The 23,654-nt window shown below is 33.1% G+C and overlaps 1 long non-coding RNA gene across 1 annotated transcript; it reads right to left on the bottom strand.

Annotated features, from left to right (window-relative positions):
* Nucleotides 1-732: 732 nt before the first annotated feature.
* LOC124419768 lies at nt 733-22,847 on the bottom strand. The gene is made up of 4 exons (XR_006940803.1): nt 22,820-22,847; nt 22,723-22,747; nt 9,801-9,882; nt 733-1,675 (listed from the first exon to the last, which is right to left on the bottom strand). It is a non-coding gene; the product is annotated as an uncharacterized LOC124419768 (long non-coding RNA).
* Between the last annotated feature and the right edge of the window lie 807 nt (nt 22,848-23,654).

Here is a 23,654-nt window from a genome sequence, read left to right as displayed (position 1 = left end):
TATACCAGTCGCATGCCCCACCTCATGCCCCATTACCTGGACAAACGCACGGCCCATCGTATGTCCAACCGCATGCTCCAACTAATGGGCGATAATAGAAATAACTATAACTATGAAATAACTATAAATTTAATAAAATAAATATGCTATAAATTATACAGAATAAATTATAGAAAAGTCTATAGAATGAACTATACGATATAGACTAGGCTATAGAATAAACTATAGACCAGACTATACAAGAGAATATGCAAAAGACTAGGCAATAGAAAAGTATAATCAAATGACTTGAGACTGGATTGTAAAATAGTCTTTACAAATGACTATAGACTGGGCTAAACAGATGGTCTAAAACAAGTGATAAGGAGATTTTGTCGAAACAAGTTCACAGCATTGAACCACTTAAAATCTATCATCATTAACCATCCGGGTTATTTTCATCCCTTAACGATGTTATACAAAGTGTATCTGCCATTTCACTAAATTTAAAATTGAATTTGTTTTGTTTCGCGAACATTTTGTCCCAGATCTTCCCTTCAAAAAAAGTAAACATGGAATTTAATGTTAGTTAAAGTATTATAAATGTTTGCATTGAAATGGATTGAGGAGAAAAGTTCAGGATTCTCAGAATAATATGTGATAAAATAAATTTCAATTTCCACAAATATATCAGATTTCGATTTCCATCACACAACCCTGTATATATTTGGCTAATTTGGCAACAACAATGAAACTATACAAAAATAGGCTTAATAATTTTGAATATAAATAGAAAGGATTCAGCTGAAACTAGTATACATAATTATTACAAACCTTTTTCTTCTGTTCATTAACAATTTGTTTATTGTGAGATGACTTGGCACCTCCACCTTTGAATTTTTGGTAGTTTAACAAAGAATATTGAACGTTTAGCATAGAATTTCTTCTGCAATGCGGGAGCATCAATAGTAGTAACACAGGGTATACAGAGACGTCACGAGCAAAAGGCTATTTCCCTCTCTTTCACACAAAACGAATTCAATGATTTTTTAGCTGTATTTTATATACCTCTTCTCACCAAACAATTTCATTTAAACTTAAAACTAGGTATAAAATAAAACTAAATCTAAAACTAAGTAAAAAAAGTAAAAAGCCAAAACTTAAAGCTACACCATCCATCGTGGGACTCTGTTGACAGATCAGCACCAGCTATCCTGTGGTGCCCAAGTATCTGGTTTTCGACCTAGTAGTAAATACCCTTTACTCGAACAACGCGACATATGGGACTAGAACTTTTAAATAATATAAAAAAAGAAAAATGTAAAACAAACCAAGTTATATGTTTATATGTAAAGGTAGGCTATCTTTCGTTTTGATATACGAATCAGTCCGTTGGCCGGATTTAATCCCAGCGTGCACGAGTTATAGGTTTGAGCTCAAGCCTAGGTTGACTTGCGTTTGATCTTATGTTGAAAAACATATTGATATACAAAAAAAAATTATTTAAAAGATTTTCTTTTATAAGGTGTTTGATATTTAACAGAATTATCCGAACGGACTGAAATACCGACGGACTGAAATACCGACGGACAGAAATACCGACGGACTGAAATACCGGCGGACAGAAAACCCATTTCTGCAACAAACTGTCGTCACGAATCCTGTCACTCACAGCAGCCAGCCGTCCTTGTCAGAACTGCAAATAAAATGGAAAATTTAGATTAGAGAAAAAGAAAAAACGCAAATGAAATTTAAAACAGTTTGATTTAAAACTTATATACTAAATTGTGCAAAAAAAGGAAACTTAAAACTACTTTTGTTAAACTTAAATACTAAATTTTCTAAAAAGTTAAAGCTACATTTGTTAAAAAATAATGCTAAAATTTTGGTAAAATCCTAAATGTTAAAACAAATCCAAAAACTGTTGTTAAAAGCTTAAAAACTACAATTGTTAAAACTTAAAATTAAATTTGGCTAAAATTTTAAATTAAATTTGATTAAAATTTAAAGCTAATATTTTTTGCTAAATTTAAACTAAATTTCGATGCCACCTTGTTAATTTTTTCTTTTAATAATCAATTTGTTATAATTTTTAAATGAAATTTTAAAAGCTTGTCATCATTAATATAAATTATAACTAATCGGCGGTAAGTAAGGTGACTAAATGTTTGAAGGGAAGATCTGGGACATCGAGGAGATGACATCATGGCGAGGATGAATCTTCGAGAGGGAGGGTCATAATTTGTGTATAGGTATTTTGTTTATTTGTTTCAAATGGTTTTTACCCGTCGCGCGAGTCTTTTGGGGCAGCAGAATAACGCAGCTTTAATCGGAAAGAATATCTTTAGAAGCACTATCAGTAGCCACCACCGCTGATTCCAGCTCCAAATTATGTGCCCAGCAGCTCCCAGTGTAGTAGAGGCTACCATCTAGTCGCCTTCAGTACAGACTTCATATCAGCCGATGCCAGTACAGACACCATACCAGCAGCAGCAGTCGCTACTTTAACAGCAAAATCCTCTGCCGCTTATTCAGCAGCCGGCGCCGTGTAATAGTCAGTCGCAGCACCTTTGGTCGCAAGGAAACTTCCAAAATCTGCAGCCAGCGTAACAGCATAGCCAGCCACAACCACAAAGCCAATTACCATACGTCCAACCGTCAGCTCACGCTTATAATCAGCAATTATGGCCGCAGCCGCCGCAAGGTCCACAGGCCAATTTTCAACGGCCAAGTGCGTCTCAGGCTTGGTATCCACAGGATACTTGGTCTGGGTCACCCGCCCAGTCAGTTTAAAACATTCGTCTTAAAACATTGTCTGAGTTTTAGTCGTGAAGTAAGGCGAGCCCATTAATAAACAGTTTTGCTTCCGGTATGGTAAGGATAACACGGTGGCCCCTAAGTGTCCCAAGTGTCAGGGAAACAGGACCAGTACAGGTTAGGGAAAAACAACAACAATCCCAATTGAGAAAATCAAAGAATCCTAATATGTCGGAGTTTGAGTTCAAATCTGACCCCCGGCTTCGAGAACTCAAACCCCTGCATATTCGGATTCAAGAGTACAATGAAACAAAAAGTAGAATATTCGGTCAAGTGACAAATAACATTAGAAAAGCCCGAGGGCGCTATAGGGCAAGAAAAAGGCTACGTCATGAAGTCTCGTCAGCTTCCCTTTACGAAGGTGAAGATTCGCGGCTATATACCCGATTAGTTATAGGAGGTCAGGAAGTAATCGGTCTACTCGATAGAGGTGCAATGGTCACGTGTCTCGGTAAGAACTGCATGCAATTCGTATCTAAAGCCGGTCTGGAGGTACACGATTTCAGTACCCTTATTAAAACCGCGGATGGCAGTCATCCAATTGTAGGTCGCGTTAGGACTGAAGTTAGGTTTCGTGATGCGGTAAATGTTATCACATTCTATTTAGTGCCTACTCTGAATCGAGAGCTCTTCTTGGGGGTCGATTTTATGAAGGTTTTTAAAATGTCTGCCAGTCTCGAGAGTCTTACGACCAATGAAGTTAGTCTCTGCGAAGAGGCAGATAGTACCCTAGATGTCGTGACTCATTAGCTGATCCCGGATTAGCGACAAAGATTAGATTTCGTCATATCGATGTTCCCGTGCTACAGTAAAAAGGCTTAGAAAAAAATTTCGGAGGAAGCCAAGGTCGCGTTTGATCGTCTCAAGGAAGCTCTAGTTTCGATTCCACTCCTAAATCATCCTGACTTCAACAAACATTTGTTTGTTCAATGTGATGCGTCTGACGTAGGTATTGGTGCAGTGCTTTTCCAGAAGGATGATTCCGATGGAGATTACCCAATAGCCTACATTTCACACAAACTAATGTCAGCGCAGAAAAACTATACAGTAACTGAACGAGAATGTCTAGCTGTAGTCATGGCGATTAAGAAGTTCTCACGCTATGATATTGACGAAATCTCGCTAAACGTACCTAAACTAAAAAGTTTCTTTTCGGTCGGAAGATTATTTATGTCTGATAAAAATGGTCGAGAAAAATGCCGATCAATTGCCGGATTTAAAGGTTTCGATGGTTTCGTCTATAAACGTACCAAGTGTTGAAGTTATGTTTTTTAATAATTGTACTTGTTTAAACTTAATTATATATTTTTGTGAACAAATATTTTTTTCACTTCAATAAAAACTCTGCTTACAATAGGTGATGTGCCCAGAAGTCATAGAAATTTAAATTAAGAAATTTATTAAAATTTATTTAAAAAAAAAAACAAATTGAAAGAAATTTTTTTTAAATAATTTGTGTGTGAATAATTAGCAAGATTATTCAAGACCCAAGATTATTCAAGACTCAAGATTATTCAAGAATCAAAGCAACTCAAGATACGAGATTACTCAAGATTCAAGAAATGGAATTCGGCAAAAACATAAAACAATTATCTGTGATTCCGACTGGCCTATATGGAAAAGGAAGGTCCTTTTCGAATTTTATGAAGGTGCACTAGATGTAGTTGAGCATAAGCTAGTCAAGCCGCAGCCTTTTGAAAACCTGACGACCGAATCACAACAAAGAGAACACAAAAAGCAATGTGAACTATTTAGAAAGGCCAATTACTATGCAAAAAGCTTCATCACGAGTACAATTAGTGATGAAATATATCAAAAAATAATAGACAAGGATTCTGCTTTTGAAATGTGGGAAGCTTTAAAACAGCAATATGAAGCAACTTCCAAAGATCAACTATTTAAGATGTGTACGGAACTTTTTTCTTTCCAATGGAACAATAAAGAAGACGTTTCAACACATATTTCAAAATTAAAGAATTTATTTAATGAAATAAATAATGGTTTAAGGTTGAAGAATGAGCATACATTGCCGGATCTGTTATTGATATGTAAAATTTTATATGTTTTACCAAGTTCGTTTGAGATGTTCAAATCAAGTTGGATGATGCTTACCCGAGACAAGGATTAAACAGTTGATGAATTGATTATCCAATTATGTTTATTAGAAAGAAATTTAAATAAAGGTGAAATTGATAATGAAGAAGCATTGATAGTAAACCAACGAAAAGAATTTCATCGTAAAAAGAATTTCAAATCAAACAAAAAGAAAGAAGATACTTGTCATTATTGTAAAAAGAAAGGACACTAGTTAAAAGAATGCCGCAAATGGATATCAGACGGAAAATCAAACAAGCTTCAGAAGGAAAATGTTGAACATTCTAACGTTGCACTTAAGTCACTGACAGCAGAAGCAAATGTTGTAACTTCAAAAATGGATTGGTGGGTAGATAATGGTGCTACAAAACATGTAACACATTGATCAGAATTTTTCATAGAATATGAAACCTTTAAAGAACCACATTCCATTCAAGCTGCTAGTAAGGAAACTCTTCAGGCTTTAGGAAAAGGCACAATAGAATTTGAAGCAAAAATTAACGAAAATAAAGAAATTTCTATTAAATTGGATGATATTTTGTATGTTCCGGGAATTATAAGGAATCTGTTTTCAGTTTTGGCAGCACATGATAAAATTTTTTCAAGTCAATTAAAATCATTTCCGAAAAAATGTTACTTCAAAGTGGACGATGAAATAGTTTTAACTGGAAAACGTGAAGTAGGCGGATCGCTGTACAAAACAAGTATTCTTCCAATAATAACAAATAAAGTGAACATAGCTGTTGATAAACGATCGCTCTTACAAATATACCATGAAAGATGGGGACATCAAAATAAACAACATGTGATGAATAAACTACAAAAAGAGTTTGGTCTTAAAGTTAAAACAGATAAAACAGTATGTGAATCATGTGTATATGGGAAATCGTGCCGGTTACTATTTGGAAGACGTGAGGCAGCAACAAGTCCTGGTGAACTTATATCTACCGATGTGTGTGGTCCTTTCCCGCCTTCATTTAAAGGATTTAAATATTTAGTTGTATATAAAGATGACTATACAAAATACAGGTATGGATATATTATAAGAAATAAGTCAGATGTGAAGGATACCCTATTAGAAATGCTAGCCAATGCAAAAAGTCAAGGACGCACTATTAAAACAATTCTTATTGATAATGGTGGAGAGTTTATTAGTAATGATGTAAAGAAAATATTCAAAGCTAATGGTATTAATCATAAATTGACTGCTTCATATACTCCTCAACAGAATGGTAAAGCCGAGAGAGAAAATAGAACTATAGTAGAGATGGCGCGAACATTTAAATATTCAAACAAAGAAGTTAAGTTTCCTGATGCTTTATGGGCTGAATTTGTCAAGTCAGCAATTTACATTCTAAATCGTACAGAAAGAGTTCTGTCAAAGATGTTAGTCCATTTGAACTTTGGCACGGAAAGAAACCTCAAATAAGTCATCTGAGAATTATCGGATCATCATGTTTCATTCATATACCGAGTCAAAAGCGAGAAAAACTAGATAAGAAAAATATTAAAGGATATCTAGTTGGTTATGCTGGGGATGAGAGATACCGTGTATTCATTAAAGATAAAAACAGTGTTGAATTATCGAGAGATGTCAAATTTTTAGAAAGGGTTACTAATTGCAGCAAATATAAGGATAATAGTGAAAATAAAACCGAAACAAACAATAATAGTAATAAAAAGTTTATAAATATAAAAATAGAAGAAGACAATAAAGATGAGTTTTACGACAGTAAAAACGATTTATGATTATGCGGTGCAAGATGCCGAACCGCGTGGCAGTAAAAGGCTACGAGAAGATACCGACAATGATGAACCAAATACAAAACGCTTAAGAAATCGTACAGTTATCATTGATAATATAAAAGATATTGTACTTACGTCTATGGAATATGTAAACAAAATCCAAACCCCAAATACCTACAAAGAAGCTGTTGGAAGTAATGAAAAGGAAAATTGGAAACAAGCTATGATTGCAGAAATGAACTCGCTTAAGGAAAACCAGACTTGGGAACTTTCAAAATTACCAAATGGTTACAAAGCTCTTCCTCCAAAGTGGGTATATAATATTAAAACAAATGCAGATGGTACAATAGATAAGTACAAAGCTAGATTGGTAATAAAAGGTTTTAAACAAATGAGGGGTGTCGACTACGATCAAACATTTAGTCCAGTGGCAAAGATGTCGACTATTCGCTCAATTTTAAGCAGAAGGTTTACACTTGGCCCAATTTGACGTGTCTACAGCATTTTTGTATGGTGAGTTAGAAGAAAATATCTATATGAAGCAACCGGAAGGTTTTGGTAACGGAAAGAATCAAGTATGTCATTTAAAACGAAGTTTATATGATCTTAAACAAGCTCCACGATGCTGGAATAAAAGAATAGAAAATTATATAAAACAACTTGGTTTTAAAAATAGTTCAGCTGACACTTGTTTGTGCGTGAGGGAGAAGAATGGAAATAAACTTATACTTGCTTTATATATAGACGATGGCTTAATAGCAGCTACTAACATAAATGAATTAAATGATTTTATAAAAGAATTGAAAAGGAATTTAAAATTGTCCATAAAGATGCATCGTATATTCTTGGATTGGAAAAAGTGAAGAAGAAGGAATATATAAAGATTCACCAAAAAGCATATGCCAAGAAAATATTGAGTAAATTTAACTTTTCTGAATGCCGTGCTACACCAATGAAGAAAATTACAAATGACAAAGAAAAAGACGAAGAAGAAATTGAATTTCCTTACAGACAAGCAGTTGGTGCTTTGATGTACTTAATGCTGGGAACAAGACCAGACCTAGCATACAGTGTTGGTTATTTGTCAAGATCTTTAGAGAAGCCAACAAAAGAAGATGTACAACGTCTAAAAAGAGTATTTAGATATATAGCTGGAACTTTAGATGTTGGAATTATCTATAATAAAGAAGGTCCTAAGAAACTAGAATGCTTTAGTGATGCTGATTTTGGCGGATGCATTTATACTGGTCGATCAACTTCAGGTGTAGTGACGACTTATGCTGGTGGTGCCATATCATGGTTAAGTCAGAGACAAGCAATGGTATCAACATCTACTACCGAAGCTGAAATTGTTGCTGCTAACGAAGCTGCAAAGGAAGTAGTTTGGTTGTCAAGACTTTTTAAAGACATAATTAGCTTCAATCAAACACCAGGTATTCAAAAAGATAATTCAGCAGCAATTCGTTTGGCTCAAAATCCCGAATTTCACAAGAGAACAAAACACATCGCAATTAAACATTTTTTCATTCGTGAGATGGTTACTGATGGCTATTTGTCGGTGCAACAAGTTTGAACTGTAAATCAAGCAGCAGATATGTTGACTAAGCCGTTACAAAAAATTCTTTGAAACTCTTATGTGATCGTTTAAACATTAAGTAGTTATTTAAAACAAGGGGAAGTGTTGAAGTTATGTTTTTTAATAATTGTACTTGTTTAAACTTAACTTATATATTTTTGTGAACAAAGCCTTACGACGGTATATCAACGTAGAAATTATGGGTACCGCCAGATTTGACAGAGGACATCATTAAAGCATGTCATGATTCTCCATAAGCGTCTCATGGAGGCGTCGGGAAGACTCTTTATAAAGTGAAAAAATATTTATATTGGCCGAATAAAAATGTCCAATTCAGAAACTACGTGAGAATGTGCCAAACCTGCAAGGAAGCTAAGCCAGACCACGGATGGGAGCTGAAGTCCAAACTGAAGATTTTCTCGGTCCGAACCCGCGGTCGAAAAACGGAAACGTTTATATTTTTATTGTCTTAGATCATTTAACTAAGTTCGTTTTTTTGAAGGCCTTGCCTAAAGCCAGCACCAAGAATGTTGTGAAATTTTTAATCACGGAGGTTTTCAATAAATTTGGAACTCCGGAAACGATTGTTTCGGACAATGGAAAGCAGTTCGTAAGCAAAGAATTTGCGGATATGATAAGGTATTTCGGTGTCAGATATGTTAGAACTGCTACTCACTCGCCGCAAGCTAATACATCCGAGCGGGTTAACCAATCCATTTTAGCAGCCGTAAGGTCGTATCTGCAGGAAGAACATACAGAATGGGACAAGCTTTTGTCCGAAATTGAGTTTTCCTTAAGGTCTTGCGTGCAGTCGTCGATGGGAGTTTCTTCTTATTTCGCTTTATTCGGAATAAATATGATTGGCCATGGTAGAGTATACCAGTTGGCACGAAAACTTAAAATCTTAAACGATCCCGAAACTAACGTCATTCCGAATGCTGCTAAATTGGATTTAATACGGCAGAGAATTCGCGAAAATCTACATAAAGCCTACGCTTGCATCGAAAAATCGTATAATACGCGGTGTCGTCCAGTCAAATTCATACCCGGTCAGGAAGTCTAACGACGTAACTTCCAGCAAAGCTATTTTAAAAACAATTTCAACTTTCAACATATTAATCCGTTTTTTTTGCAGTGAGTTTCTGTTTGGTACATACCTTTCATTTATATCGTAATCCAGTGAGATCCATATCTTCTTTGGAATGAGTAATTATTTTTTTGTATAGGCTAACGTTTCTTAGCTGATTACATGTGTAACCGGTAAATACCCTATTAGAAAGTGCAACTCCATCAAAGCCTTCAGGTACCGTGCCATTTAAAGCGAAAGGGTTATTAGTCATCTAGGGCAATGACGCAATTCTAGGGCAATGACGCAATTCTGATAGTCAGTAACTATACTAAACATAATTCATTTGAATTCAGTAGTAATGACAAGTAGTTTAGGACCTTGTTTCATAGTTTTCTAAACATTATTTTGTCATTACTACCGAATTCTGCACTTATTGCAAAAAGAAAAGGTTCATATGGAGTCAGACGTAAACTACATAAACTAGCTGTCCAGTATACTTTATTTTAACATTTCACTCACCCGTTTTATCTGCTTATCTGTTCTCATTTATCTTCACTGCTCTCATTTGATTTTCTACTGTTGTTGTTGTAGTTGTTGCCACCTGAAAAAAGTTCGTAAGACTTTAATTTTTATACCCAACACCACTATAGTGGGGAGGGTATTATACGTTTGTGCTGATGTTTGTAACATACAAAAATATTGGTCCAATACCCATATTAAAGTATACCGATCGATTCAGAATCATTTTTGAGTCGATTAAGACATGTCCGTCCGTCTGTCCGGCTGGCTGGCTGTCCATGTAAACCTTGTGCGCAAGGTACAGGCCACAATTTTCAAGATAATTTGATGAAATTTGGACCAAGCATGTTTTTTGGCACAGGGACGAAAATGGTTGAAATCGGTCCATTATTTCACCTAGCCCCCATACAACCGTACCTCCCGATTTGAACTTTTTATGCCATAATTACGTCAAATATTCTGCTATCTCTTTAAAAATTGGCACAAATAAGTTTTATGTAAATATAAATGACACTGAAGATTTTCGTAAGGATCGGCCTATATTTGACCCTAGCTTCCATACAAACCCCCCTTCAAAAAATGACTTAAACGTCTAAAATTGACTTGTAACCATTTGTATCGCAATGAAACTCAACAAAACTAACTCTTATTTAGAAATATATCCTTTTCCCAAATTAACCGAGGATCGGTCCATATTTGACCTATATAAAGCCTCATTTAGAAATTTTAGTTTTTTATCAATAAATTGCTTAAATATTTTGGAATTATTGGTAATATTCAACATAAAACTTTCTTTATAAAAAATAAAAATTTTATAAAAAGTGAAAATTTTAAAAATATACTCATGGTGTAGGGTATTATATAGTCGGCCATGCCGACTATACTTTCCTACTTGTTAAATTTAAATTTTCGATATTATATTAAAATACTTGCCAATTCCACTGTTAGAATTACTTTATTTGTAATTCATTCGATGAAATATACAAATTTTAAAACTAACTAGAACTATGATAAGTCCTCATGCGACTTAATGTGCATTCAATCTTATCAAGTGAAACTTCTTATCACTACGTGGGTATAGCACGCAAGTGATAAAAATAAATATCATAAAGGCATGTGTGACAAGACAAGGGTTGATTTTTCTTATCTTAGTATTGGACACGCTCTTATCTTAGTATTGGATGCGCTCTCGCACTAAATATAAAAAGTCATAAATTTAAATAATATGAAATATTTTATAAAATTAAAAATATAAAAAACATGTTCAAGTGATTTGAACATTCTGCCGGGGGAAAAAGTAAAATATGAATTGCAAAATGCTTAATAATAACTTATTATTTTATCCGCAAGTTATCCTTGGTTAGCCTCCTTTTCCAAAACTAGTGACAAAAATACCCTGGTACACATGATCACAATTTGGTCGTCTTCTCTTCTCCAGGCTTTTTTATTTTTAGTTTTTATACTTGTTGTCTTTCTTCTCTATCATCGGAGTCTTCTGCGGCATCATTTATTCCTTTATCATCGATAGTTGCAGTCTCCGCCTCGCTTATTTTCTTTTCAACAGCTTCCAGGACAATACAAGTATCATCATTTTCATGTTCAAGGTGAATTAATTTTAAAGGACCATCTCTATCTTTATCCAAATTTAATTTTTCTTCTGCATCTCCGCCATCTGCTTCTTTATCTGCAACGTCTTGAGTAGGAGGTTTGTTTTCGTCAGCTTTAGCCCGATCCTCATTACCACTAATAGACATTAATTGTCTATTACTTTGGCGGTTTCATAGAGGGGGGATTTGAAGTGTTAATTTTGTCTTCAATAATTTTATTTTTTATATCCTTTACAGGACGAAGAACTGCGGAACCATTTTTGTTTTCAGAAACTTTTTCTCCGCCCTCCAGCAGGACGGATTCTAAGGAATCGCTTTTGCTCTCTGTTTCTATGTTATTTCTACCATATTTTTTAGTGGTGACTGGCACATACTCTATTGACGAGTATCCGGTATACTCAGGAGTTTCCGCTTCCAGAACAGCACCAGTATCAAATGTTTTTTCGCTAGTTTCATTTTTCACTGCTACTAAGGTTTCATATGTGGTAAACGCATTTTTAGCGGAATCTTCCGCAAGGACTTCTGCTTTAAATGCACCACCAGATTTATTTATAACATCTTCCTCGGAATTACCTGACTGCTTCTTTACTTCGTCTTCTTCGGCTTCAAACGCATGTATGCACTCTATTGTTGTATCCAATAGGCCTTTCAAGCTGGAAGCTGAAGCACTGCTAATATTCGGTTGATCTAATATCTTGTCCACTTATTTTGTGAACAAAATTCTTCTATTGCCGTGTCTTTGGGTTAATATTTCCGAAGCTGCATTGTAATTGTTGCTAGTTATTGCCAAATGTTGAACCAATTTAAGTGCCTCATCTTTTAAATAAGTTTTTAAATAATATAATTTAAGTTTTTAAATATAAATATCAACGTCTGCTTGTTTTTAATTTTCATCTACTAGTTTTTTGAATAAATCATGGAAAGAAATCCATTCATCCACTTTTCCGCTAAAATATGGAATTTCGATGTTCTTCAAAGCTATTGGTTTTGTATTCTCATTGAACTTGGGAAACATATTCATCATTTCCTTTGATTTTAACTTATAGAATTTGTCGATTTCCTCAAACTCTTCATCGACTTGTTGCCCCATTAAAATATTAATGGATAAATCTGACTGGAGTAGTCTTATATCATGGATCTGCTTCTCCCAAGAAGATATAGTTTTCTCCAATTCAAATGCGCTATCTGCATTTTGTTCCTCCTCGAAGGCTTCTCTTAATTTGTGAACCATTCTTCTAAATTGATTCAATCTTGCGCTTTCTTTAGTAGGTCTATTCTCTTCTTTCTGAATAATTTTAGGCTCTACTCCAGATTGTTTGTTTGCAACTTTAAGTGCTTCAATCATTTGTTGCATTTGTTTTTGATAATGCTGCAACTTTTCATGTACGTTGCTAAAGTTTCCTTGCTCCTGTACTTTTTGCTGTTCAGGCTGCTTTAAACATTCTTCGCTTAGCATTTTCTTGCTTTGTTTTTTGGTTTGATTTTATAATAGGAATCTATTTAGATTTCCAATGATTGTTTTTATACCCACCATCAAAAATGATGGGGGTATATTGATTTTGTCATTTCGTGTGTAACACATCGAAATATTGCTCTAAGACCCCATAAAGTATATATATTCTGGGACCTCGTAAGATTCTAAGACGATCTAGCTAAGTCCGTCCGTCCGTCTGTCTGTTGTTGGCAAATTTTCCCGAAATATATTTTATTGATCAGAAATGTTTGGTATTGAAAATGGGCAAAATCGGTCAACGATTTCACATAGCCCCATACAAATGTACCCCCGGAATATTGTATAAAGAGCTTCAAATATTCACAAATTCGTTGTTTATGAAGCAAATACCACAAAATTTCGCATAGGTCAGTTTTTTGATGTCTGAAAAATAATTCTGCATTATGGCGGACATAGGACCATAATTGGCTCTACCCCCCATATAAGGTCACATTTAGAAAATGACTAAAAAGCTGATTACTGGCTTAAAAATGGGAATATAGCGATGAAATTCGACACACATAAGTTTCATGCGAGCCAATATCTCTCTCTAAATTTTATGTATATCGGTTCATAATTGACCGTATATACATACATCGGTTCATAAGGTCCCCTCCATAAAATTACTTTAACGCTCCACAGTGGGGCAGAATGGAAATTTTTTGGAAATAAATCTGGAATTTCTAAACGGCTGATCCGATCGGGATAAAATTTGGCGTGAGCGTAGCCAAGGAGTATTCGAGTTTAAGTTTTGAAGATGAACCCCGCAGATGCCCCAGGGACGGAGCTGTGGCGGCTCAAAGTAGGGTACCTACGACCTGTAAAATTTTTAAACTCGTGCCATTTTTTTGTTTTTCACCCAAATACAAAGATTTTTATATTTTCTGAAAGCGCTCGACGAGATATTGAAAAAACATGCTTGGACATACTACTTATCTCTTATAATATCCGAGTTATAGGCATTTAAAAATTTAGTGATACAAAATTTACCATACCTTGGTCCGCCTTTTTTTGAATACCGGGCGTAATTTTGGACCAAATGGACCTGTTAGTTAAACAACAAATTTTTCAATAATATACAAAAAATTTTAGATCAATATCATTTACAGATTCAAAAATATACGTTTTTTAATTTAAAAATTCAAACATTTTTTGATTTTTGCCGTTTTTTTGTCCAAAATGTGTCTTGACTATTTTATTAATAAAATAAAATTTTCTTTAAGAACATATAACAATTTTATAGTTTTCTAAAAGGTATCTTTACGCAGAACGCTTTGGCGTAAAAAACTTGTCCTATCATTGTAATATACAATAAAAAAAATAATTTTATTATGAGCCACGCACAACACCTAAATCACCCCACACAAACCACCTTTCCCGCCACCGAAATATAAAACACAATTTAATGCAATTTCATCAGTTAGTATAATAGCTTTTTTTATTTGAACTGTTTATCTTAAACATAATATAATTAATTCTTACAACCTAATTACTTATATAGTTAATTCCTAACACTACTTATTTTCTATAAAATAATCTGTCATAACGGTATACATATCCATAAGTTAATATAAGTTCTTTAAATCTTCCTCGTTTTGAGATGATAGAATTTCATAACAAATCCATCTTTTTCGCATAGTTGAAAGAACAGGATCAGAAGATAGAAGTAAACTATTAAAAATATCTTCATTCTGTGATTGCCTGGAGCATTTTCCTAAGCTGAAAAGCTGAACATGCTTAAAATCTCAATTCCTCGCTTCCTGGGCTTCTTCTGTTAACTCTCCAAGTGGAAGAATATTCGATTCAATTATTATTTGACCATGACACAATACTTTGTGTACTGTTGGTGTTAGTTCCCTCCATGGATACAGAGATACAAGTAATTTAGAAATTTCAGATGTATATTCCTCAAATCGATTTCCATTAATTTTATGTTTACTATTCAGTGCCATTAAAATAGTGTTAACTCTTCGAAGCAACTCCTTGTCGATTCCAGTTATTTTTGAAGTAATTTCAAAATCACGAAAAAACTTTCTCGCCGTATTACCGTAATTTGTACTACCGCAACTTGGGAGTGGTTTGTCGATGTTAATCCCATCTGAACTTTAAATTCTTCTTGGATTCGGCTTTTTTCCGCAGCTCTCAGTTCTTTCAATTCTTCATTATTTTTTGTTGATTTAGTAAGATTCTCTGGCACACTTCTATATTTGAGATCATATGCTATGTGTAAAAAGTAATCCAAAAATCGTATTCTGGCATGAATTGGTGAAATTCCGAAAGACTTCTTCATTAATACTTCTGCTTTTGTTTTATATTTGAGAATTGCGACTTTTTCTCATTACATATTGAGCATCTCCAGAAGGAAGAAGTTTCTGTTATGGCATTGCTGACCTTTCCATCAATCATTGTTAAGCTTAGCTGATATGATACGTAAATAGAGAATTCCTTTATTTTTATGCAAATGGGCTCCAGTGCATTTATTTTATCTTTTAATTATTCCACTAAATCTTTTATTGTTTTCTTTGACTCCTTTATATATTCAAATCCAATGGGTCTACAAAAATTTTTTGAACCCGGAGTTGTATTGATACATATATCTTCAAATGAATTTCCGATGCTTGACGATGATGGATTAAGGGAATATGAACGAATTCGTAATGGCACTAATGATGACATAAATACACTTTTGTAGTCTGCTAATGTCCGACTTCCACAAGCTTGTTTGTATTCTGGAAGTGCTGATAAACCGTCACATCCCCACTTACCCATTAAGACAACATCACAGTTATGAATTTTCCTTAGATGGTCTTCTGAAAAGTCTGACACAATTCTTGATGCTGTTAATGATGCTTATATACCAATTCTTGTCATTTCCGATACAGGTATTCCAAAGTAAAAAATTACGAACTGTCTACCTATTAACATTTTGGACTATATTACTATAACCTGTAATTCAGTCATTGATATTTCTTATAGTAGAATGCATCGAAATTATCATTACCTTATATTTTTACCTACATTATCATAAACGAAACAGAACGAAATGATCTGTTGAAAAAATTGAGGTAAAAAATAGTTAGAAATTTCTGAAAATTTAAGCATAATAGGACCTTTCAATTATAAGGATAAGCAAACAAATAGAAAATAGGTAAATATAAGATTTAAACATGTTCTGTCATATTTAGTACTAAAATATGAAAAATATGAAATTAAAGGATACAGGTTTAAATGAACATATTTTTGAATGTAATTGAGATATTGGCTTGAAATTTTTGTAAAGGGCCGAGAATTTCCATATCTAATTAAAAAAAGATATTAAGGGATAAATATGGACTAAATTGTTGTAGCTATCTGCGACCCTATTAAAATTTTGATATAAAGCATAGTTTTAGAAATTTAACAAATATGTAATATATGACAAAATCTTTATTTATGAACAAAACTCAATGAAATCCTCAACGCTTGTTAAATTTGTCATTTCAAATAAGAAAATGCAAAAAAAAATTAAAAAGGTCAAAGGGCATCCCGCAATTCCCAAAAATAGGAATGAAAATCCCAAAAATGGGATTTTTTACATTTTTGCCCATAGGGTCCACATTTCTTTCAGGGCTGGGAAAATACTTTTGGAGTAAATAGAAAACATATTGAGGTTTCCAAAACTGCTTTCAGTTTTCTGATCCCAGCTTTGGGATTTTAGAACATGTCGCCCAAAGTTGAAGTTTTGATAAAAAATAGGTCATATTCGGAAGGACGCAGTGGCAACATTTTCAAAAAATAGGACAAGTTTTTTACGCCAAAGCGTTCTGCGTAAAGATACCTTTTAGAAAACTATAAAATTGTTATATGTTCTTAAAGAAAATTTTATTTTATTAATAAAATAGTTAAGACACATTTTGGACAAAAAAACGGCAAAAATCTAAAATTTTTTGAATTTTTAAATTAAAAAACGTATATTTTTGGATCTGTAAATGGTATTGATCTGAAATTTTTTGCATATTATTGGAAATTTTGTTGTCTAACAAATAAGAAAAAATTGAGTCCATTTGGTCCAAAATTACGCCCGGTATTCAAAAAAAGGCGGACCAAGGTATGGTAAATTTTGTATCACTAAATTTTTAAATGTCTATAACTCGGATATTATAAGAGATAAGTAGTATGTCCAAGCATGTTTTTTCAATATCTCGTCAAGCGCTTTCAGAAAATATAAAAATCTTTGTATTTGGGTGAAAAACAAAAAAATGGCACGAGTTTAAAAATTTTACAGGTCGTAGGTACCCTACTTTGAGCCGCCACAGCTCCGTCCCTGCGTCCCATCTGCGGGGTTCATCTTCAAAACTTAAACTCGAATACTCCTTGGCTACGCTCACGCCAAATTTTATCCCGATCGGATCAGCCGTTTAGAAATTCCAGATTTATTTCCAAAAAATTTCCATTCTGCCCCACTGTGCGCTCATTACTGGCTTAAAAATACGACTGTAGTGGTGAAATTTAACAGAAGTAAGATTTATACTAGCCAAAATCTCTCTACTACATTTTATTAGGATCGGTCCATAATTTATCCTGCCACCCATATAAGTTTCCCTTCAGAAAATGACTTTAACGCATATTACTCGCTTAAACAAACGAGTATAGCGATGAAATTTGACATAAGGAAGTGTCTTACTAGCCAAAAACCCTTTATGAAATTTTATGTGGATTGGTCTATAATTGACCCTAGTCCTCATATAAGGTCCCCTTAATAAATTTACTTTAACGCTCATTACTGGTTTCAAAATATCTCTCTACCAAATTTTATGTGGATCGAACCCTATCCCCATAAAAATGAATGAAATTCGACTCAATTAAGTTCCTTGCTAGCCAAAATCTCTTAACCAAATTTTATGTGGATCGGGCCTTAATTGACCCTACCCCCATATAATGGCCTCATCAAAAAATTAATTACTGGGCTAAAAAATCGATATAAACATGACTTGTAGGAACCAAAATCGTTCTACAAAATTTAACGAAGATCGGCCTATAATTGATGCTACCCCCATATAAGGCCCCTTCAGAAAATGACTTTAAAGCTCAGTACTGGCTTAAAAATACTAGTAGATTTATGAAATTCGACATAAACTAGTTTTGTGTATGCTAATATCTCTATCTCTTTTATAGGAACCGAAATCTCTCTACCAATTTTTATGAGGATCAGACTTTTATGTGAATTGGTCCATATATCTATGTATAAATAACCCTACTCCCTATGTAAATTAGCACGGTATAGTAAAACCCCCATTAATGGACCTCTTTCAAATGTTACCCTGATGTTCTCATCAATATCGATACATAATAATAAAATATTCAAAATATTAAAGTTCATTTAAGTATATAGCAGTGATTTGATGGTGGGTATAAAAGATTCGGCATAGCCGAATATAATATTCTTACTTGTTTGTTTTATGATAGTATATTATATGGAATTAGTATCCATGTCATTTTATTTTAAGTATTATTTTGGAATCTGTTATAGATTTCCAATTTTTGTTTTAATTTTGTTTATAATAAATTGTATTCCAAATTTATTATCTGTTTGTAATTGGTGTCTGTATAAAACAACAAATTTGTTGTTGTTGCAATAAATTATATTCCAAATTTATTGTTTTTATCTTCATTGGTCTCTGTACCAATTCAAGATTTTTGTTTTTTAATTTGATCGCTGTTGTAAACCGTGATCAACGCTTTTATATATTAATCTCTTTTTTGATTAATATTTATACCCTACACCACTTTAGTGGGGAGGGTATATTGGGTTTGGGCTGATGTTTGTAACATACAAAAATATTCGTCCTTTACCCACCTTAAAGTATTCCAATCATTTTCTGAGTCGATTAAGCTATGTCCGTCCGTCTGGCTGGCTGTCCATGTAAACCTTGTGCGCAAGGTACAGGCCGCAATTTTCAAGATAATTGGATGAAATTTGGCACATACGCTTCTCAAGCACACGAAGTATATTGAAAATGGTTAAAATCGGTCCATTATTTCGACTAGCCCCCATACAACCGTACCCCCAAATAGGGCCAAATGCTTTATTTTTTTAAATAATTCCCATTTTTAACATACATACTGACTGGTGTAGGGTAACATATGGTCGGCTACGCCCGACTATACATTCATACTTGTTTTATTTTTCTTTTTTGAACAGTGATATCTATCGGTCACTGATCCGTGTCGAAGGACCAAAATGTTAGAATTACTTTATTTGTAATTCATTCAATGAATGTTTGTAAGACATTGATTTTATTTACAAAAGTAAAATCTGAAGTATAAAAATATAAAATATATAAATATAAAAATTTTAAAACTAACTAGAACTATGATAAGAACTAATGCAACTTAATGTGCATTCAATCTTATCAAGTGAAACTTCTTATCACTACGTGGGAATAGCACGCAAGTGATAAAAATAAATATCATAAACGCATGTGTGACAAGACAAGAGTTGATTTTTCTTATCTTAGTATTGGACACATGCGCTGTCGCACTAAATATAAAAAGTCATAAATTTAAATAATATGAAATATTTTATAAAATTAAAAATATAAAAAACATGTTCAAGTGATTTGAACATCAACTGAATCGTTTTGAGTTGACATCCTAGGGTTCGTCCATCACGAGGTCACTTGAATTCCCACAGAACCTGTATGAAACAAAATATTATTAATATACACCTTTTTTTGAGAAAAGAAAAGTTAAAAAAAAAAATAATGTCCATGTCTTCTATTCTAGTTTCCCCATAATGAATTAATAATCTGGAATGAATGGAAATATGAAAAAACAAGTAGGAAAGTATAGTCGGGCATGGCCGACCATATAATACCCTACACCATGAGTATATTTTTAAAATTTTTATTTTTTTTAAGAAACTTTTACGTTGAATATTACCATAATTCCAAAATATTTAAACAATTTATTGAAACAAAAAAACTAAAATTTCTAAATGAGGCTTTATATAGGTCAAATATGGACAAGGATATATTTTTAAATAACAGTAAGTTTTGTTGAGTTTCATTGCGATACAAATGTTTACAAGTCAATTTTAGACGTTTAAGACATTTTTTGAAGGGGGGTTTTGTATGGGGTCTAGGGTTAAATAAGGGCCGATCCTTACGAAAATCTGCAGTGTCTTTTATACTTATATAAAACTTATTTGTGCCAATAGAGAGATAATAGAATATTTGACGTAATTATGGCATAAAAAGTTCAATTCGGGAGGTACGGTTGTATGGGGGCTAGGTGAAATAATGGACCGATTTCAACCATTTTCAATAGACTACGTTCCTGTGCCAAAAAGCATGCTTGGCCCAAATTTCATCAAATTATCTTGAAAATTGCGGCCTGTACCTTGCGCACAAGGTTTACATGGACAGCCAGACAGACGGACGGACGGACATGTCTTAATCGACTCAAAAAATGATTTTGAATCGATCGGTGTACTTTAAGGTGGGTATTGGACCAATATTTTTGTATGTTACAAACATCACCACAAACGTATAATATCCTCCCCACTATATTTGACCCTAGCCCCCATACAAACCACCCTTCAAAAAATGTCTTAAACGTCTAAAATTGACTTGTAATCATTTGTATCGCAATGAAACTCAACAAAACTAACTGTTATTTAAAAATATATCCTTTTCCCAAATTTACCGAGGATCGGCCCACATTTGACCTATATAAAGCCTCATATAGAAATTTTAATTTTTTTATCAATAAATTGTTTAAATATTTTGGATTTATGGTAATATTCAACATAAAAGTTTCTTTATAAAAAATAAAAATGTTAAAAATATACTCATGGTGTAGGGTATTATATGGTCGGCCATGCCCGACTATACTTTCCTACTTGTTTTTCTTTGCATTTTCACTTTTTTACTCTCTTTAATTATTTTATTTTCATCAATTTCTTTTAGTCGTTTTTCATTTTTTTCACTGTTACACGACTTTTGCACACCACTGTAAGTTTTAATTATTAACAACATTATAGCCCAGCTCAATAGTTTTATTTCTTTGTTTTGTTTCAAAAACTCACACTTTTATCCGCCACTGTATTTTCCAAAATTAGTTTTATTTTACACACACGCTTAGAATATTCACTTAACACCATAGAATAAATTCTTTTGTTTTGTCACAACACTTTTATTTTTCACTGTATTCTTTTATTTTTTATTTTACACCGGATTAATCGTCACTTTAGTTTCAGTTTAATTTTTATTCACTTTTATTTTTTTTAATCACCCACACTTTTTATCGTCACTGGAAAAATAATTAGTTATTTTTTTATTCACCGTCGACAGTTCATTCGCACAACAGTTTTATTTTATTTTCACTATTAATTTTATATTTTATTTCACTTTTGCCCCACAGTGTAGATTTCATTTTGTTTTACACAATAGTTTCATTTAATTTATTTTTTTTTAATTTTACACTTTAATTTTGTTTTACACTTCGCTTTTGTCCCGCACTGTAATTTCTGGAAAAATAATTTTAAAATTCCTAATTTTTACCGGTAATAATTTTTAAAATTTTTTAAATTCTTTTAATTTTTATTTTAAATTATCCGTCCGTACACTTTTTACACCCACTGTATTTTCTAATTTACGTTTTTAAACTTTTTAGCAACACATTACACTAACTTAAAACACTTTCATTTTAATTTTTTGTGACACACTTTTGGAACTCATTGTATTCCAAATTTTCAATAAATTTCTATCAGCACTTTATATTTTAAACAAAACACTTTATTTTAAATTTTACACACTTAAAATCCATTTTCACTTACCTTGCACATGTCCAACTCCAGAAATTACATCAGCACCTACTAGGGTATTCAAACGATTAATCGTCAATCGGTTAATCGATCAATTTTTGACGATTAACGAATAAATGAAAATTGCTAAATTTCAAATAACAAATAAACCGAATAATTTATATCAATTAACCGATACAAATATCTTATACAAATTTCAATATAATAAATTTACCTTCTTTATTACTTTTATAATTACTTTTTTATAATAAGCAATATTTATTGGATGATTTTTATAACAACACTTCAGAAACTTTGTAATAAGTTGTTCTGATTTATCTACTTCTTAGAATGGGTTCATGCAGAATCATTTCAGATTTCTGAAAAGAAGTCTGAAAATAATGATATCGCCTTTACTTCTAGATCCAGTTTTGAGGAACAGTTTTTATATAATTTCTAATAAGTTCTTCAGCAATACGTAGTTATACACTAGATTATTAGAACGTATGAATTCTGGAACTCGTTGATAAATCTCAAAAACATAAATTTAATAGACTTAATTGCCTTATAGTGGCCTCCGGTAGGTTAGTGGTTAGTGTTCTAGTCTGGTAGACCGGAGGTGGTGAATTCGATTCCCACCCGTGGCACTGGTTAAGGAGCGCAACAGGCCCGATAGAGGTCTAAGTGTATTTCTTCGGATTTGATGTGTATACATCCTCCTTTCAAACTAACTAACTAACAATTTCTTTATATAGAAGAGGATTTCACATTAAAATAAATAATTTGTAATATTTGAGAAAAAAATTGAAAGAATTGAATTTAAAGTAGTGGAAAATTATAATTTTGTTTGTTATTGGAAGAAAATTATTGTAGAAAAGAAATAGCTAATAAAACAACATACAATTGACTCTTATTCGATTAACCGAATAATTTTGAATTATCCGATTATTAACCGGCCAACTTAAAACCCCAATTAAGTATTTGTCGAATAAACCGAATAAGACAAAAATCCGAATAATTGAATACTCTAGCACCTACCCAATAGCTAACTTTAGCCACATTCCTAAAAGAAACAAACAAAAAATGCATAAAGAATTTTGTTGACCTTGAATGAATTAAATTAATTTTTACTTACCAATATTCCACCAGAATCTGCAGCATCCTCCGTCTTTTCCTGAAAAGAAAATATAAAATAATATAAACAAGTATGAATGTATAGTCGGGCGTAGCCGACCATATGATACCCTACACCAGTCAGTATGTATGTTAAAAATGGGGATTATTTAAAAAAATAAAGCATTTGGTTTGTTTTTATACCCTACACCACTTTAGTGGGGAGTTATACCCTACACCACTTTAGTGGGGAGGGTATATTGGGTTTGTGCTGATGTTTGTAACATACAAAAATATTCATCCTATACCCACCTTAAAGTATACCAATCGGCTTAGAATCATTTTCTGAGTCGATTAAGCTATGTCCGTCCGTCTGGCTGGCTGTCCATGTAAACCTTGTGCGCAAGGTACAGGCCGCAATTTTGAAGATAATTTGATGAAATTTGGCTCACACGCTTCTTTTGGCCCAGGGACGAAGCCTATATATGGTTAAAATCGGTACATTATTTCGACTAGCCCCCATACAACCGTACCCCCCAAATAGGGCCTTTTGGCTTATAATTAATTTAAATGATCTATTATGTTAACAAAAGTCGACAAAACTTAGTTTTATAGAACTTTAAATGACACTACCGATTTTTTTAATGATCGGGCTACATTTGATCCTATCCCCCATACAAACTCCCCTTCAGAAAATGACTTAGAGGTCAAAATTCACTTACAAACACTATAAACACTTTTAAATTCTACATAAATATTATTGAAGAAGACTTAACTCCCCCTACCAACATTTTTAAGGATAGGGCCATATTTTGCCCTACTCCCCTTTGAACCCTCATGTAAAAAAATCTTTTTTT

This window comes from Lucilia cuprina, chromosome 4 (genome assembly GCF_022045245.1).
Source record: "Lucilia cuprina isolate Lc7/37 chromosome 4, ASM2204524v1, whole genome shotgun sequence".
Classification (NCBI taxonomy): Eukaryota; Metazoa; Arthropoda; class Insecta; order Diptera; family Calliphoridae; genus Lucilia; species Lucilia cuprina.
Note: the sequence above shows the minus strand (reverse complement) of the source record. Positions and strands in the feature narration are given on the sequence as shown.